The 10,861-nt window shown below is 41.7% G+C and overlaps 1 long non-coding RNA gene across 1 annotated transcript; it reads left to right on the top strand.

Moving 5' to 3' along the window:
• The first annotated feature begins 2,096 nt into the window (after positions 1-2,096).
• On the top strand, positions 2,097-4,906 carry LOC119007584. Its single transcript, XR_005071163.1, has 4 exons — positions 2,097-2,617; positions 3,009-3,359; positions 4,389-4,447; positions 4,803-4,906. It is a non-coding gene; the product is annotated as an uncharacterized LOC119007584 (long non-coding RNA).
• The last annotated feature ends 5,955 nt before the right edge of the window (positions 4,907-10,861 follow it).

Below are 10,861 nucleotides of genomic sequence, written 5' to 3'. Positions count from 1 at the left end.
GTGAAACCAGTCATCGGATCTCCTTCTACACCTGGCCGGTTGGTTGCTGAGGACCCTTGGAAGTGCGGTGTCAATTTTGGTTCAGTTTGGACAAGCAGCACAGTCAATATCAACACATTAAATTACATGTAATGTTTTTTTCAGAGCCTTGTAAACCATTTTGAATCGTGACCCCTTGAATTGTTTTTATAATTGTTTTTCTTTAATCATGCTAATTATTTCTGCTGTAATGTTTGTGTCTAACTCATCTCTCGCCCTTTTATCCTCTTGTAAAGCACTTTTGTAACCTTGGAAAGAACTTTTTTTTTTTTTACGATTTCACAGCAAAACAACGCCTCTGTTCAGACGCAGTTCACAGTTTTTGCAACAAAAGGATTCACCATTATGGAACGTATTCCTGTGAAATGGCCCGAGGGACCAGCGATTCAAAGTTTCTCCAAACTCTCTCACCTTTCAGTAACACTTGCAAAAACCTCATGACACGAACGGTGAATTCATGCATACGCATAAGTAAAAACCGCACACACCGGCGAAAACACAGAAACAATTCATTTGCATAGCCTCAAAAGACCTGGAATATATTTTGCGAGCCTGTCAAGCTGTATAATAATTAAATATAACAAAATAGCTCAATTTTATGGATCAAAAAGGTATTTTATAATATTTAAAAATCTTACAGCTCGAAAGGCTTATATTTATACAGAGAGGATAAAAATGTTTATTATCCTCTCTGATGAGATTTTTTTAATACACTTATCAGAGAAAATGATAAACATGTTTATGATGAAGACAAACGTACCTTGTTTGTTTGTTTGTTTTTTCATTTTTTTTTTATCAAACCAGTTTGAGAAACTTTGGTTTTCCCAGAAAAGCTGATTTGATTCTAAGTTTGCTCAAAGAAAGTCCCTCCTCTAACTTTACAGAATACGCTTTGTGCTAAATTGAAATACCTCGATTGTGTGTGTGTGTGTGTGTGTGTGTGTGGATTTCAATGTGTGTGCGTGGATTTCTTTTCGCTGTGTGTCTGTTTCACTAAGGTGTGAGCCTGCTCTCTGCACAAGGCTGTTCTCTGTGTGAGAGGTACATTATCAGACTTTATCATTGTCCCTCGCTGTGCACGGCTCGAGAGGATTCACTAAGAGTCGTTTGACCTTTGCTCGGCCCGACTCTCCCGAGATGAGGACAGTCCCGTGGCCTAATATTGTATGTTTTGACTTGACTCGTTAATTGGAACTCTACAGCCTGTTGCCAGAGTAAAAAAATAAAAATAAAAATGCTTGCATAACATTTGAATTGGAGAACAATTCTTACTCCTAGAATTGTTTCCAACGCCAGGTTTCACAACCTTGAGGCAACTGACGATTCTTTAGTCAAGGCCGTTTTCCGTGAAACTCATCCACACGAGAGCTTCATCACATGCTATTAGTGCAGACGCCCCATTCCTGCTCACGTGTGGCACTGCGGCGTGAAAGACACTCCAGCCTTTACCAAAATAATGACAACCCTCTCCCCGTAATGGTTTTTGTGTGTACGCCTATGTTGATCCCGTTAACACAGATGAACAGGCCCAAATCTGCTCCCTCAAACACACACGCTGAGTGCATGCATGTGCTTACCAGTGCTATTAGATGACCACACGGCAGCACAAAAAGCAATTACACCCCCAGCTCCCCCTCAGCTGAATTCGGCTGCAGTGAATGTGGACTTTGAGGAGAGCCCGGGGTGATCCGGCAATTGGAGCACACAACGGAAATGGGGTGAGACGGATGAAAAACAGGAGAGGAAAAGGGATAGGTGTGTGAGTGAAAACGCTCTATCTGGAAGAGTGGCGGTGTGCCATAATAGCTGCCGAGCGAGGCAATCTTGTGGAGTTGAATAGCGTTGAAAGGTAGGGTGGTAAAAACAGAGTTTAGGCCGAGCTGAATGGTATTGTAAGCAGAGGTCACCTGCTGAAGGACAGATGCATCTAATATGGTTGGACCGGCTCGTGTCTGCGCCGTGTGCGAGCTGATGGCGAGCCTGTGTTCTTTCCCACCGTTCTGTCTCCTTGTATTTGTGCTCCTCAGGTGGGGTCAGGATGGTTCAGTGACCTCAGATCACCTTCACCAAAAAAAAAAAAAAAAAAAAAAAAAAAGAAGACCACGGCCAAGTTATACAAAACATCCCAAAGGCAGTTTCAGCACAGATTTAGTTGTGTGAGGACACACAACGATGGAAGAACAGACGGTGCAACATTCAAATGTCAGATCAAAGCTTGCAGGAGGGCAGAGGATGAAAAGATTGTGGCCTTGATCTTGGAGACACACACATGCGCACACATGCACACTGCAACACGAAGCCAAAAGGATATTCTGCCGCCGCACTGTCCGTCCAGATGGTTCGAATGAGAAACTCCAAATTAATGGTTTTATTTAGGACATAATAGAAAAGTTTGTGGAGACTGATGCGATAGAACGGCCACGAGTAAAGCAGGCGAGCTCAGTGCAGTCAACTCTATAATTTAAAGGCAGCACAGCCTCAAAAACGGAGCTTTAAAATCTGACCAGCATCATTACTGTCTACCCTTGGACCTTAGACTCCTTTCAAAAACATTTAACATGGGAAAAGGGCAAGGAGGGTAAGACATGCAATAGATGTTGTGTGTAGCAAATATTAAAAAAAAATAGAGCGAGAAAATCAGGTGCAGTAGATGAATTGAGGCCTTGTCTGTGGATGTTTTTATAAGCAAATACTGTACTTTTCTCCTCCGTTTAAAAAAAAAAAAAAAAAAACTGTCCACACGACCTTTGATTTTTAAAAAAAATATCTATGTACACACGAGGACACACTGATAATTTGAAATGCAGAAACAGACACGACGGGCCAGTAGGTGGCGATAAAGTCTACGCTGCAAATGCACCAAACAAATACCATCTAGCGTCTTGAGTTGGAGATGCGGGGACGCAGCTAGAAAACTTTGAGCAGCTAAGCAGAAGACGGTATTGACGATCCTCTAATGTTCCGTACAGGTATCCCCAGTAATGAAGCTGATCCCAGAAGACTGACAAATGCCCCACCAGTTGCTCCTAAGAGATAATGAGCTGCTGAGTGAGATGTTTGCGGGGCCAGAGGGCCGGGATTGGAGTTGCTTCACTGGCTCTGCACAGAGAGGACCTGGGCTCGGCTCTAAATTAGTGAGCCTTCTGGATCAATGTGGGCTGTAATTAGCTGCTATTGATCCCAGACAGATCAGCCACTACAGTAGGCCACAGCCAAGCACCTCTCAACGTCCATCAAGCTGCACCCCCACTGCACAGCAGCGTAGCCTCAGATCACTCTGAGAGCAAACAAATAATATCAGCCAGCACACTCAGCTCCTGGTAAGTGCACTAAAGATACTGTTGGACATCTCAGGATTCACTTACATATTCCATTAGTGCACAGTGCAATGCATCTTCTTGATTCAGTGTTTTATCTTGTGTTCCATTAAATCATATAGATTACATTATGTGCTTGCGTAACGTGCAGAAAAAAAAAAAGTGGGCCAAATCTCTGGCTATTATCCCGATGCATCATCCATAAATCAGTCGTCATTATGCACCAGAACCGCGGACAACACCAGAGATGATGGTAATGCAATCTGGCATTTGGAAAAAAAAAAAAAAGGAGATCTAATCTCCTCCAAAATGATCACAATCAGGACTTTTTAAATACCTCATCAAAGTGAACGAAGTGATTTTGCTCTTTTCAGGAATGCTAATGATCCAGGCTCTCATTAGTAACGCGTTGGGTGTTTATTTCTCCTTTCTCATGCGTTCAAAAGTAGCCTCATGCGGTCGTCCTGAAGTGATTGGCAAAAACAAGACCCAGTGTAAATAAGAACATTTTCAGACAGCTCGCCCGTTTTGAAAATCGCCCCCGAGGCTTGCAGAAAGTTTCCCTTTTTTATTTCCACCTTTTTTTCCCCTGAACTTGCAATCACAATAAAATGCACGGCCTGTAATTATAACGGGCCTGTCTGTCGGAGATAGTATGAAGCTGAATTCAAAGCTTGAATTATGCAAGTCTATTGAACAAACGCAATTCAAACAAAGGCAAAAGGACTTGGAAATGTGGTCAAAATTACACTCTCATTCCTCTTAAATGGCCACTGTCTAAGGGCCTCGTGCTTTCACGCCTAATAGACTTGAAATTTCTCCCCGCGTAAGCTGGAAATGATCGCGCTCAAATCGTTATGTTTCCGAGAGCACGCTTCAAAGAACAGTAATGGCACTTTAAAGATTCAAACCTGTCCATTCTTTTAGGAGACTGTTTATGAACACCATCTTCAATCTCACAGGGACATTCATCCTTGCGAGGCATATAATTAACAGCGCTGACCTTTTCCAACAAACAATTTCTCTATTTAGAAAGGCTGCTGAGGAGGGCAGATCCTCGCCCATGGGAGTCGAGCCCCGGCAGGAAAACGGTGGGAAGGCAATAATGTCTAATATTCGCAATCATCCGTGTCATAGCACATGTAGAAATACTAAATAAGTCCAAGCAGCTGGACTCATTTGGGCATTTAATCACTCATCCAAGGGGCTTCATCGGCTCTACTGATGGCAGTTATGATACCATTTAGACGTGTTGTTTTATTTAAAAGCTCTCCAGAATTTGACCAACTTCACCGCTGAACATGAATAATTGCCTTTGCTTCCATCCAGCGCCAGCCTCAAACTTATTGAACTACTAGAATATCCAATTTCGCCCAGTCCAAATGTCCTTTTTGCTTCAGTCTGGCTTGGTTAGATTCAATATTGCGGTGATGTGTGCAATTCCAGGCCCAAATGAATCTCCCAGCGCAAGCCCATCTCAGAAAAGATGTTTCCAGAGATTGAAGCGCAGGGATACCAGGTGGAAGAGTAGTGGTGCAAAGTGAGTGAGAGCAATTTGCACTCTGCAGGTTAAACCAAACTTTCTCTGATATATATAAAAAGAGAAACTTGCATCAGCAAGAAAAAAAAACAAAAAAAACAACGAAAGTGATTTTCTCAAAGACTTTGGGGAGTGTTTGTCTTTTTTTCTTCACACTATATCGGATGGAAAAGGATATTGTCTGAGCTGCTCCCATAAGCACAGCCACCACAGAACATCCACTTAAACTTTTACAAGACTTAAAGGAGTTTTTAGCTTGACGTTCAAATGTGCTACATACAAAACAGTTACCCACTTAGAAAACCTTCTTCATAAGCTGTAACTGCTTACACAGCTCACTGTCTTTTGAATCAACTAGTGCATTCAGGCACACATCTTTCCATCACTCCATTGACAAGGACATCATTTTGTGTTGAAAAATATTGGGCACATAAGGGGTTCAGATGAATTTTTATCTTTATTAATGGTCTTTAAATATATGGCATTTTTAAGCAATTCCATACCCAGGAGAAGAAAGGAGGATACATTTGAAACTACTTAGACAAGCTACACTTTAACCTACTGTGTAGGAGATAGTATATCTAATCATGGTCAATAAAAATCCAGCAAATAAGACGCAATTGATCTTAATAGGTCTGTAAACTTAAGTCTATTCTATTGGCCGAGCTAGTTAATCAGTCCATTGTGATGTAACATGATGATCACATCAACATCTATTGAACAAAAGATGTTTTTCCCACACGTCAAAAGAAGGTGCTGTTGGAGAGCAAAGCATTCTCATTAGTTAAAGGTGCAATATGTACAGTAAGCATTTTTGCTAAACCACAGATTCATACTCATAACACATAGGAGGAGGCATATGACCAAAGAAATTGCTGAGGGCTGCTAGCTGTTGCTGTGCAGGTAGCAATTTTTACTGAGTGCTCAGGGACCAGGGGAGTGTTGGTGTTTACATCAGTAGCACAGGAGCTTTTTAACAGGGATGTGCTGGTTAGCCTGCTAACTTCAGTAGATATCTCTGCAACAAAATAAACAGATGTCCTATTTGCAGATTCAGTTTTTTTTGTTTGTTTGTTTTTTTTGTTTTTTCAGTTTGGCATTCTTCAATAAATTATGCTTGGAAAAAATGGGCCATTTCAAAAGGTGCTGAAAACTCCCAAACCAAGGAAATGAGCCAGAAGCACTAAAAGTGAACATAGAATTAGCATTCAAATTATAAGGGGGAAAACACACTCTGCAACACCACACATCAGCAATAAAACATTGTTTAGACTAGATGACTGCGTTAGCTTAGCTTAGCTTAGCTGAAAAGTCATCAAGACATTGCAAAAAGAGCCATTCGCTGTAAGCACATAGGTCCCTGCAACGACTTGTTTGCTATCCTTGGTTGTTATCTTGAAGACAAGCCAGTTATCATATCAAAATTAGCCACACTTTTTTTTTCCCCTTATGCATTAGGATTGGTTTTTATTCATTTCTCCAATCGGAGGTTCCAATCCATGATCTCATCAAAAAGAAACCAAATCTGACCAACAAATAAGTTAAGGTAAAGACGACATTACCAGCTGATTTATGTGCCACACTCTCTATCAATGCTGCCATGACTGCATTGTCAGAGGCACTGACAGTGAAAGCAGACAGTCAGCAGTCAGTCAATACTCACAGACAAACGAATTAGACATTAAATATGGAAATCTGAAATTGGTTCCCCCAGCTTTCAAAAAAAAAAGTTAACCTTTTCTTCCAGCCTCCACGGACTGGATGTGAATTTTCTGTGAAATAATTAAACCCAGCTGGCATAACCTGCTAGCCTATGATTATAAATCAACCTGCAATCTATTTCTTGCAATGTAATGAGATGCATTATGAATTACAAATCTGAAACACAGGAAACATCTCAAGACAGTGAAAAGCAAGAGCAACACTGCGCCCATGTTCAGTCTATTGTTGGCCTGCCGCTCAGAAAAGGAGATAAAGTAAAATGAAAGCAAGTTCACGTGGTGGGGGCTTGTCGATTTTGGTTCAGCTAATAACTGCACAGAGAATTGGGGTTTTGGGGACTTGCTGGTGAAAAGACATCGACTTATTCATTAAAACAGGACTCAATTTTGCGAAAGTGTTCTCGACTATAGCCTCTTTTTTCCGTGGCATTTTGGCAAAGTGCATTTTAATCAAGTCATATTATGCTCATTTACAGGTTCGTACGTTTATTTCGGGTTACTACTTTAATGCAAAGTACTCATACTGTCCAGTGCAGCAGCATCTGTCTAAAATGCTTTGTTTCATATCCTGTCTATTTAAGGCCCCCCTTAAGACCTTTTACATGCACAAAAAAAACAATATAAAGCACTGGAAAAAAAACCAATGTAAAATATATTTGGTGTCCTTTAAGTTGTTATGTTATGCAACTTCACTGGGTAATTTGGGTAATTTGTTCTGTACATGCAACATCTTTTGCATGTCTGTCCATCCTGGAAGAGGGATCCCTCCTCTGTGGGTCTTCCTGAAGTTTTTTTTTTTTTTTTTTTGATTTGATTTGATTTGATTTGATTTGATTTGATTTGATTTGATTTGATTTGATTTGATTTGATTTGATTTGATTTGATAAACATGATGCCTGCTAATCACTACAGTTCACAAAAAGAATTGAAAAAAATCCAACACAATACAGCTCTTAAGTTGCATTTTTTTTTTTTGTTAGCAATATAGATAGTTATTTTCAGACTTTTCCTTTTGGATCTGTTTATGACACTTTGGTGAATACATAGTAATGTCATTCAAATGGCCCTGCCTGGGTGGCTGCGATTGGGATTCTAGCTGTGTTGCGTCCAGTAGTGTCCACTTCAGTCAGTGCTCAGACTCAGAGATGTGTCAGTGGCTCCGATGCGGCTTGTCAGGCATGCTCTAGCTTCCGGCCAGCCTGGTCCAGCCAGCCCCAACCCTCCGCGCACTCCTGGGACCATCCACAGACAGCCATCACAATCTCGGTCTCTCTTTGTCTCCCATCCTTTCATCACCCGTCTCCTTGTCCCTCAAGTCTTGCCATTGGAGTGTGAACATCAGAATTAGGTAAATGACAGGAGGAATCCACAAAGTTGACTAGGCAAATGTCCTTTGGGCCTGTCTTCTATCCTGATATGTGCACTTGGCAAAGAAAATCCTTTTTTTTTTGTGCTGTTCCCTCAAGAAAAGTTGAACCCAGAGTGGTTTGTTATTGTTCAATCTTCCATTAGCGCAATCAATTACAATCAATTTCCCCATCAATGGCATCAACAAACTTTAAAAGGTCTCTGTTGCAGCATGAGGCCAATCAGGAAGCTTCTTCACGTAGAGACCAGGAAATAGAAACACGCCAGATTGACTCACATCACTTAATGTCATTACCACCGGAGGGGAGGCTGTCAAAATGAAGATGAGCTTCACCACATTACACCTTCATCGCTCAGGGTGCTCCCATGAGTAAGGTATGCACTCCAAAACAAAGCAGCCACTTTCCACACGTTCCCAGCGTTCCATTTTCACACATGCTGCAGCGGCTCTCGCTCTATTCCATTCAGTTCACTAATTTCAGGAAATGACTGAAGCCAGAATGCAGAAAATGAAAAGCATCGGCCCCTGTTACATTAAATCAACTCTCCGCGAGACTCGCTGCATTCCTCCCGTTATTAAGTGAACTCCTCAGTAAATCTTTATTCATCTGCACTGTGTGTGTGTGTGTGAGAGAGAGACCGTCCTAAGGGAAGGTTATTAGGCAGTCATTATTTTGGTTCCATCTTTCCAGTAAAATTGTTGACAGTCTTGCACACCTTCGACCCTTTCACACTGCCCCGTGGATTTTGGCTGTCATGTGGTACCAGAACAGGTATTTCAGCCATCGTCACAGTATCAAACTACAGCAGCAAGAAAACATTTTATGGAGTGGAGTTTATTCATTAGCACTCACTATGTGTTCTGGCGGTCTAGGGAAAATGGAGAACCTGTCAGGTATGAAAAGGGCATATGAATGTTCTTTTTCTCCCACCAACCTGTGCTTATTCCTTCAAGAAAAACAAAAGGGGTGAAGAATGTTATTTTTTGGGCCATTTGTCCCGATATCACAAATGGCCACTGCAGCTAGTGTAACACTAAATTATGGATGGTTTGGAGTTATTTGCAGGGTTTGGAGTTACAAGCAGTTTTGTGGGGGTCTCTAAAACTAACCCTAACTATGGTTGCGGCGGAGATTGATGAATAGATTGAAAGCAGAAAAGCAGAAATTGAGAGCGACAACCAAAAGAAAAATAGCATCAAGCCTGTCAATTCACACATGGCACACATTAAATGTGCCTCAACGTGTGTCTCAACTGTGATCAGGTCTCACTCCCACGCTCCATATGCAAATATACACCTACATCACAGGGACGGACAAATACAACATGTTCTACACAAAGAAAAAAAAATATCTTCATATATAACATTTGCCGAATGAACAAGTACGCCTAAATAGTTAAGAATGTGTTATGGTTTTCCTAATGACACCCCAGCAAAAGAATAGTGCATTTTTTAAGGGAGTCCGGTGACTTTACTTTCTTCTTTCTCTGAAGGAGTAGCCTATATTAGCTCTTACAAATCACGCAATTTGTAAGGGAGTCTTGGATGTTGCTGTTACTGTGTAGTTTACTTTGTAACATGGCTCGTGACTTTCACATACACAAACACACATGCGTGCACACACACACACACACACACACACACACACACACACACACACACACACACACACACACACATACACACACACACACAGAGGCCCACTTCTCACAACAACAACAGCCCCCTGGTTATTAGTATCATGGAAGGATCTGTACAATAGATTATGCCAGCTCTCATTAACTAAGCTAATTCTATTTATATAAGCATATACAGTATTTTTTTAACAACACCAAAGGATAAAAATGATATTTGTTGAACATCTGTCTCTTTATCACAAGATGGCATCGCTGTTGACTTGTAATGTAATTAAGATTTAAAGAATACTCTGGCAATTACCTGTCTAATGGGGCGTTTATCAGCCCTCATTCTCCAAGCTGTCTGTCTTGCTGGCTGCCTCACTGAGAGGCAGGCAGATGCATATGTGATTGCTGCCAACAGACAAGAAGACAGAGAGGCAGCTTCGGCAGGACAGTCGTCATTCTGCAAACTGTCCGGGCCTTTGACTCTCTTTCTGTTCCTCCCTCTGCTGCCAGTCCTCGCCAAGTCGATCAAAGTTATTGGAGGAGAAAGAGCAGATATTTCCCAGGTAGGAGGAGTTGTCGATCACCTACCCCGCCAAAGAGCGACCCGCTACCTGTTCCTGTCACTCGAGCATGATTGGTGAAAGGAGGGCACCACGAGCAGTGGGAGCGTAACCACACGGAACAATCCATATTCAGTGATACAGTGGTGTGGGGGGGGGTGGTTACCGTTTCCATCACCAGTGACACCTGAAAGACACCCCGCAGCGTTGCCCTGACAACAGTTATGAACCTGCTTGCCCCCCTGGGTGCAAGGTCAGGGTTGAGTGACATCTCGGTTTTCTGTCTTTTTTGCTCCAGTGGGTGGTGCAGGCTGATTGTGGCACAGCAGGATGTGTGTGGGTGCATGTTTGTGAAAGTGCATGCGTGTGTGCATCTGCAGGGGGGCTCACATTAGGCTATCATCGTAGCATACTAGTGGATTCCAAATACACAAATCTGAGTATGCATATATGAATTTAGATGCACTTTAAACAACTTTCCACACAAACACATTTACAAACAATTAGTTAGTTAGTTAGTTAGTCTAACTAACTTATTTCTGTCTCATACCAATATCTGGCCCATCCCACATGGGATTACAATTCACCATCGTAATGCAGAATGTATGTCATGTTCCGGCTTTACAAATATCAGCAAAAATATATACATAGAAATATCTAACACAAACTACTGTACCACCAATTTCTTGC

This window comes from Acanthopagrus latus, chromosome 18 (assembly GCF_904848185.1).
Source record: "Acanthopagrus latus isolate v.2019 chromosome 18, fAcaLat1.1, whole genome shotgun sequence".
Lineage (NCBI taxonomy): Eukaryota > Metazoa > Chordata > Actinopteri > Spariformes > Sparidae > Acanthopagrus > Acanthopagrus latus.
This window is presented reverse-complemented; position numbering and strand designations above follow the sequence as displayed.